This window comes from Lissotriton helveticus, chromosome 5_1 (assembly GCF_964261635.1).
Source record: "Lissotriton helveticus chromosome 5_1, aLisHel1.1, whole genome shotgun sequence".
Classification (NCBI taxonomy): Eukaryota; Metazoa; Chordata; class Amphibia; order Caudata; family Salamandridae; genus Lissotriton; species Lissotriton helveticus.
Genome location: NC_136065.1, coordinates 1,932,843,986 through 1,932,852,924, shown reverse-complemented (window position 1 = coordinate 1,932,852,924; position 8,939 = coordinate 1,932,843,986). Strand labels below are relative to the sequence as shown.

General features: G+C 45.3%; 1 non-coding gene across 1 annotated transcript; it reads left to right on the top strand.

Moving 5' to 3' along the window:
• Positions 1-4,459: 4,459 nt before the first annotated feature.
• LOC144756890 (U4 spliceosomal RNA) lies at positions 4,460-4,599 on the top strand. Its single transcript, XR_013595378.1, has one exon. It is a non-coding gene; the product is annotated as a U4 spliceosomal RNA (small nuclear RNA).
• The last annotated feature ends 4,340 nt before the right edge of the window (positions 4,600-8,939 follow it).

The following is an 8,939-nucleotide window of genomic DNA, read 5'->3' as shown; positions in this document are numbered from 1 at the left end:
TCTTGTTCATGCATGGTACTCAACTCACTGTAACCGATTCGTGATTTCAGAATGTGATCGGTAGCTTGGAATACTTGTTCTAGAGAACCTTGTTCTGGTGCTGGATGATGGAAAGTAGACTTGTGTTCTAGGCGTAAATGGCGATCTGGAAATCTAGATTTTCCTACATACGCTATTCTGTCGGGATTCTCGTCCTCTACCTCTTCAGTATCAGAGTTACTTTCTTTCTCGTTTACTTGTGCTGCTTTACGTTGATCGTGTAACCTTATTATTTCTTTACGAATTTTCTTGTACATACTTTCCATAGCACTGATGGTTCTGTGCTTACCCTCGGCTATATTATCACTCCACTTTGTCAGGGTTCTCATTTCGGCTTGATCTTTGGACGGGTAATCTTGTTCTCTTATTAGACAATTGATCAGAAACTTTAATATCATGAGCTGGGTCTCAGCTTTCCTTTGAGACATGGCCTCGCCAATGCTTTCTGGATCATCCCCTGTACGGATGAAACGATATATTCTGTCTAGGTCTTCTTTCATATTCGGTAGGGTGACTAGATACTCGGCCACCCTTCTTACACGTAATGAATATAAAACCATATTATCCTCTCCTGGGACTGGATCATAGCCGCATTCATTAAGGGCTTTTCTTATTTCTGCTACAGACTGATGTCTGGGCGTACGCTGTGACGCTTGCATATGTAATTCGGCTGTCGTTAAACGCTTATGTGGCGGCGGGGTCTGAGAAGGACCTCCCCCTGCGGCCCCTAAACTAGAGTCGTCTACTGATGCTCTTCGTCCTGGCAGAGTGGGAAATGGAAATGTAGGCTGGACTTGTATGGCGGGCTGGACCGGGGGTACCGTAACAGGTACTCCGGTGTCTGGAGGAGCGGGAAGTGCCTGATTTACAGGGACTGGCGGAGCGCGAACAGGATTTGCATATTCTGGGACTGTGTCGTCCAAATAGGACGAAATAAAAATATCAGCTGCGGTCGGTTTGTGACGTAACTTAGTCGGAACTAATGGTGGCGGGAAATTACTGGATGCCTCCGGGGTCGCTTTTGGCAGGCCCTCGGCAAGAAGAGGATACATACCCTTAATAAGGGCATTCCTCTGTCTCTCTGATTGTTCAGTTCTAATTCGTTCACCTATCTCGATTAATTCTTTTTCTTGTGCTCGTTCTGAGGATTCTCTACTTAATTCTGACTTTCTGATTTCTTTTTCGGTTCTTTTATGAGCTTCTTTGCGCCATAACTCGATGGCATCTTTCTGTGACTGTCTGGCTTTCTTTTTCCATAATGCTTCTTCTACTCTCATGATGCACTCGGCATCCCATGTACCCGATACGGGCCATCTATACTTTTCTTCTAACTGTTTGGTATAATCTACCCATAAATCTAGATATAATATGGCACTTATGCCATGCTTCTGATACATACAATGACCTGGACTGTCCCTAGGCGGAACTGGAACTGCTTCTTCTAACAAACCCTTTCTAGTTTTTAACTGACGTAATCTCGAAAAGAGAAACATTGTAAACTTGAATCGGAACACAATACAATAGACGAGGAACAATAACAATTGGGAGAACAATTCAGGCATACCACGACATTGGAAATACATTGAACAACATCATAACATAACAGTTCGGACAGAATATTACCTGGAATACTGAGAACAGAAACACAAGAATTTCTCGAGAACGAAACAGACTAGAGTTACTGGATGCACTGCTGAAACAGTACGGAACATACCGGTCCCATAAAGGGACGCATCAAGACCCGTATCCACCTAGGTGAACACTTCGTTTGTGGGTCTGTGTACCACCAACCCACGGACCAGAGTCAATTTAGATTGACCCTGTCTAGATACTACCCCAGCGACGGTACTCACCGGGCAGCAAGAACGGAAGGCCTCGGATCGGACTGGACTGCTACGACGACGGACGACGAACTTCGGACTTCAGTTACGGGTGGACCTTCGGATACCTCGGACCTTGGACTCTCGGCTTGGGCTCTGGTCGGGACTCGCCGCGTTCCTCCACCGTCTCGTCTGGATGCTGGACCGCCTCCTCCGTCTCCTCCGTGGGCCTGAGGGATACTTGAAGCAGAAATATCGGCCGGTGCGCAGAAGAGTTCCGTCACGACTGCAGAGGGTCAGGGGGTCGGCGTGGCTTCACCGACGCGTGGGGAAAGGGCAAGTCCCTGTTCGGGCGCCATTATGTGGTAAATAAATAAATAATACCTCTCTTTTTGCATGTATAAATGAATAACAGATAGCTCAATAAATAAGAGTCAAGATTCGAGGTAGTAGGAGTTTTGCAGGTTTAATACAGCATAAGGACAGGAACAGGACAACCTGCACAGGAATAGGATGGCAGGGCCCTGGCAGCGCTGCCAGGATCAGGATCGGGACAAGGGAACTTTTTAATAACAGTACATGGGCATATATACATATCGCAAACACTAGCATTACATTGCAATGGGCGTAGCAGTGGGTGGAGCAATAGGCGTGACGCATAGCAGTTGCGAAAGATAAGGGTGAAAAGAGGTGTAACAGGGCGTATACACAGACATGTGATGCAAACGTAACAGAATATGTCATGAATGGGGCGGAAACCATGGAGGGGGCTACCTAAGGAGCCGGGACCTCTAACCTGATGGTGCGCGCAAACTGGCAATGACGTATCACTAGGAGAAGCTGGGGGCTATGAACTCTGTGCTAGGAGCAGAGACTGAAGTCTGGAGAGTCAGGGCGACATGTACCTAAACAGTATCTAGTATCTGATGTTTAGAGAACATGTTGGTATAAACTAGAAGTCAGGAGGGGAAAGGCTAACAGACACTAAGACTGGACCATGCATTATTCTACATGTAGTGCGTGATGAAGAATATTAAATGACCATTAATACAGTATTTCTCTAACATGGGACCGTAAAGGCTAGACAATGACGGAAACTATTGATGCAGTTCAGTAGCTTTAGGAATGCAGAGGAGGAGGACTGAACTGATAACTGGAATCATAACATACTCTTGGCAGACTCAGAGGCAGGGCCAAGCTGAACCGGGCACTGTGAGGCAGGAAGTAAGTGAAGGGTCGAGGATACAGGTGGGGGCTGTATCGCTCCTCAGCGAGGGCTTCAGGAGACAGGAGACAGGAGCTGAATCTGGTGTCCAGGCCCTTTTGAGGCCTAGAAACGGGGACTTTACAATGGAATAACGTGCACACTGAGAAACGTGGCAACGTAGCTTTACATAGGCCTGATATTCGTAGTATTCACGAGAACTGGAAACTGCCATACTAGAGGTGGACACAACTGTAATTGCGTCTTTAATCAAACATGGGGAATAACATATGCATATTAATCATGCACATATAACATATGATGGATGACATGTAGGGACACAGAACATGACAAAATTTACTTTTCCACAGTTGTCCAGATAGATATTCAGACGAACACCCCGGGCGCGTAAGGATTCCACGACAGGCCTCAGAAGCTTCGTGAAGCACCAAGGTGCCGACGAGAGGCCGAACGGGAGAACTTTGTATTCAAACCAATTCCCCTGCCATTGAAACTGCAGGAACCGACGATGTGGGCGATACATCGGAATTGACAAATAAGCGTCTTTGAGATCGAGACGGACCATCCAGTCCCCCTCTTGAAGAAGATCCTGCAACAGATGGATGGCCTCCATCTTGAAGTGACGATAAACCACCCCTCCGTTGAACTCCTTGAGGTTGAGTACCAAACGGGATCGCCCCCTTTTTTCTGAAACAGAAAAACCATGCTCACGAAACCCTGGGGGTGGCGGGTAGTCCGAAGAATCGCCCCTTTTTTCAGAAGGGAAGCGATCTCTGCTGAAATGAACTCTTGATCTTGAAGGGAAAAAACTAGAGGGGTAGGAGGGAGGGACTGATGCTGGGGATGGTAGAATGCGATCTTGTAACCCTGAACAGTCTCCAGCACTCATGCATCGTTGGAGATCAAACCAATATCTGCTCCACAAAACAGAAGGCGCGGGCGCTGAACGCCCGAACCGTCGGGAAAACACACCCGAGCAACGGCGCCGAGTGCGCAAGAGAAAACAGCCTACAATGCAATAAGGCAGCTGGCAGAAACAAAGCACATGCAAAGCGCTAGTGAAACGCGCTCAGAAGCTGGAAAACAGTAAGCATATCAAGCATGTACAAAGCCAAAAACAGTATTAAGAAGCATGAATGAGAGAAATGTACTTAACTGGCTGCGGAGCAGCAAAGAAAGAGGATTTGGTATTCTCTATGTGACGTTTTATACTGGTGACTCTATGATCTGTTATGTGATACCCAAGTGTTCATGGGTAGTGTCGTTTTTTGTTTCACATACTGTTTTCTAATTGGCTGCTGAGCATTTCTAATAAAGAAATGAGAAAGCATAATCGGAGCCTCCTGTCCTGACATAGAATTAATAAAACATATGTAGCTGTGCGCAGTGACAGTATCGTAGCCAATGAGGTTTAACTGAGGCGCTATTAATGCCTATTGAAAACTTTACCCAATACCCTGCTGTGGCGGTTTGAAATATTGTCGCTATTACAATTTATGAAAGTCTGCAAGAAGACTGAATAATTTAGTAAATAAAAGAATTGATTTAGTTGCGTATATGAGGGCTCACCGATCACAAATTTAATGGAGATTGTTTTTGTATGTCTATTTTATTACTAATAGCCATTTACATTTTCTCTGGCAGATTTGATACTCCTGCAGTCATTTCGGGAGGGTTTTTCAATTAACAGTTTTCATATTTCTTGTATTTCTTAGTCTTTGTTCCCCCCCTTTGCTCACCGGATCTCTTTTTACTACAGAGCATTCCAAGACTCACCAGCACCGTTGGCAGCCAGGGGTCATCCCCTACCTCACTGAGGGCCAGAAGTAGGTAAATTCAATTTAGTGAGTCCTTAATAGCGATTTTTACTGAATTGCTATTAAGGACTCGCTAAATTTAATGTAGGTAGGAATCGCAAAAATATTTGTGATTCCTTAATATTCCTTAATTGCGAATCACAAATTGAGATTCGCAATCAAGGAATACCATCCCATTCATTCCTATGGGCCAGGAGGCCCATAGGAATGAATAGAATTTGCACCCGGAATTTGCGAGTAACCAAGAGGCACTTGGAAATTGCGGGTGCAATTTCAAGGATGCAAGGGTTCCAAAAGTACACCCTGTTGCACCCCTGAAATGTGCATGTGTGCACATGTGGCGCACATACATGCCCTAAGGGCATGAATGTGTGCCACATGGCACTTTTAAAAAAGCAAAAAAGTGCTTTTTTAAAGGAAATCTTACGTACATTGCTCAAAGCCAAATTGCAATCACAAAGGCTGAAATTCAGCGAATTTCGGGGTTTACGATCTCTATTTGGCTTCCTACATCTGGCCCTGAATATCAAGCCCCAGTCGCAAAAGTGACCTTTGACGCGTCGCAGCAGTGGTTGGTATCATTTGAAAATGGCAGGGTAGAAAGAGCAAAGTTGTAATGCACTGAGAGAGCAAGTGAAACTAGTGACCCTAACTCTTGAAAGGTAAGTTTGGCGAGCGAAGATAGGATTGTTTCTCCCACAAAGCGTACTATTGTGCTGTGTGTAGACTATTCCCAGCCCAGTATAGGAAATAAGCAAACAATGCACAGCACTGCTTACGCACATGTTTGACACCTATGCTTGTAAATACTATAGAAACACTGCACTTCCTCTCATGCTGTAACACCAAGGGGCAGATTTACAAGCCCCCTGCGCCACCACAACGTCACTTTTCATGACGTACCGGTGGCGCATGGGGATCCTCCATATTTACAAGGAGAGGAAAAGCCACCCTGCGTGACTTTTCCTCTCCTCGTAAATATGGCCCCTTCACATGCAGCACTGTGCGTGGAAGGGGATTCCATGGGTGTTGCTGTGGGTGTTCCCACGCAACACCCTTGGAACAAGACACATCTCCAGATTCATGAGAAATCGTAAATCTGGAGATGCGTGTGAATGCTACGCCACCCTAGAGGTGGCGTAGCGAAGCGCAATGAGGAGAAATGTTTTCATTTCTCCTCGTTCTTTCATCTTTCAGTGCATGCTGCATTCTACAGCACACATTGAAAGAGGAAAAAGCTTCTTGTGATTGTTTTTGTGCAGGAAGGTGTCCCTTCCTGCACAAAACCAATCTCCCCACTACGCAGGCATCCTTTCACCATGGTGCAAGGGTACCTGCGCCGGCGCATGTCTGCAGTTTGTGCACCAGCGCAGGGGAAGCACAGAGATGTGACATATTCTTGTAAATATGTTGCATCTCTGTGCTTTCCAAACTAACGCAGCACGGCGCAGCAAAATGACTTGCTGCACCGCGCTGTGTTACTTTGTTGTAAATCTGCCCCCAAGTTCATGGAGAGCTGATGACAAACATGCATGTACTTAATTGTATTTTGATACAATAAACATCAGTTCCAGCCGTCCAGAAGGAGGCGCTATTTGATGACAGTGCTTCACCACAACTGCATTACCGATGTTAGTTAACCTGTTAATAAGGCACCTGCTATGGTGGCATTTAGTGGATTTTGTTGGGCGCCCTGAACGATCAGCTGCGCCTCAACGCAGCCAATGCATACAGCATGTCATCTTTGAAAAATTGAAGAGAAACAGCTGCATTCTGACAGAGTCCCTATAAATTTATTTTTATATGCTTGGGGTCTGAGGAAAGTTTTGTTTCTAGTAGGTTGTGGTAAATAAATAAATAATACCCTATTTTTGAATGAATAAATGAATAACAGATAGCTCAATAAATAAGAGTCAAGATTCGAGGTAGTAGGAGTTTTGCAGGTTTAATACAGCATAAGGACAGGAACAGGACCACCTGCACAGGAATAGGATGGCAGCGCTGCCGGGGACAGGATCGGGAATGACGGCGTAACTTTTAATAACAGTACATGAGCATATATACATAACGCAAACACATAGCATTACATTGCAATAGGCGTAGCAGTGGGTGGAGCAATAGGCGTGACACGTAGCAGTCGCGAAAGATAAGGGTGAAAGTAGGTGTAACAGGGCGTATACATAGACATGTGATGCAAACGTAACAGAATATGTCATGAATGGGGCGGAAACCATGGAGGGGGCTACCTGAGGAGCCGGGACCTCTAACCTGATGGTGCGCGCAAACTGGCAATGACGTATCACTAGGAGAAGCTGGGGGCTTCGAACTCTGTGCTAGGAGCAGAGACTGAAGTCTGGAGAGTCAGGGCGACATGTACCTAAGCAGTATCTAGTATCTGATGTTTAGGGAACATGTTGATATAAACTAGAAGTCAGGAGGGGAAAGGCTAACAGACACTAAGACTGGACCATGCATTATTCTACATGTAGTGCGTGATGAAGAATATTAAATGACCATTAATACAGTATTTCTCTAACATGGGGCCGTAAAGGCTAGACAATGACGGAAACTATTGATGCAGTTCAGTAGCTTTAGGAATGCAGAGGAGGAGGACTGAACTGATAATCTGGAATCATAACATACTCTTGGCAGACTCAGAGGCAGGGCCAAGCTGAACCGGGCACTGCGAGGCAGGAAGTAAGTGAAGGGTCGAGGATACAGGTGGGGGCTGTATCGCTCCTCCGCGAGGCTTCAGGAGACAGGAGACAGGAGCTGAATCTGGTGTCCGGGCCCTTTTGAGGCCTAGAAACGGGGACTTTACAATGGAATAACGTGCACACTGAGAAACGTGGCAACGTAGCTTTACATAGGCCTGATATTCGTAGTATTCACGAGAACTGGAAACTGCCATACTAGAGGTGGACACAACTGTAATTGCGTCTTTAATCAAACATAGGGAATACATATGCATATTAATCATGCACAGATAACATATGATGGATGACATGTAGGGACACAGAACATGGCAAAATTTACTTTTCCACATTCCCTCCTTGTCACTACGTTTCATCAGGAAACATCAATATTCATGATACCATCTATCATTTCATACAGTATCATTTGCTCGTCTCGAATTGTCTTGGAACGGGATTTAGAACGGGACTTGGGACTAGGAATACAAGAGGTAGCACAAATGCCGCAAATCGCAGGGCCACATTGTATACAGAGGCAGCAGCTGAATATGATCGCGACTGCAATACCTAGAAAGGACAAGACTTTCCATCCCCAGGCGGAAATTATATTCCAGAACCAACCGGACCATGTCCAGGTGCCTGGATCTTGGTGTAACAGATGGGCAATTTTATGAAGTCTGGTTATAGCTGAATAAACAGACGGCGCGTTATTTGGAATGAAAATGCAGCAACTAGATCCGATGACTCTACAGGCCCCACCCCTATCGGCCAATATGACGTCAAGGACGAGACGATTCTGTAAAACGACAAATCTCATAGCAGATTGCTCTTCGGTTAAGTTACCTAGAGCAGAGGCAGTCTCATTGACTACAGCTTCAAGGGTTCTGGTTAACCTACGGATTAGTTTACTATTCTGGATAGGTCCTATAAAGAAAAAGAAACCTCTGTTGAAATCTGTATACTGTTCTAGGGCAGTTTCAGTATAATCGACAATTGGGGACTCCCTTCTATGTCTAATGTGTACTAGATGTGTGTTTCTATGATAATCAGATGGGGCTAGGAAAACTGGTGGCAGTAGGAAGGCAATGTAACAGGTTCCCTCCCAATCGAGGGGCAGACGAACATATGCGGTCTGACCACAAATAAAATAAGAATGACGTGAAGCTTTGAAGATAGATTTCCCACTGTCACTATACTTGACAATAGTAGTACAATCACTATGTCCTACGTGTACGGAACCATTATTTCGGACACATAATTCGCCTTTGACTGGTAGTACTGAAATAGCAGGTAAATCTGGAGTGGAATCAGACTGAACATTCAGGACCATGAAATTCGAAGAATA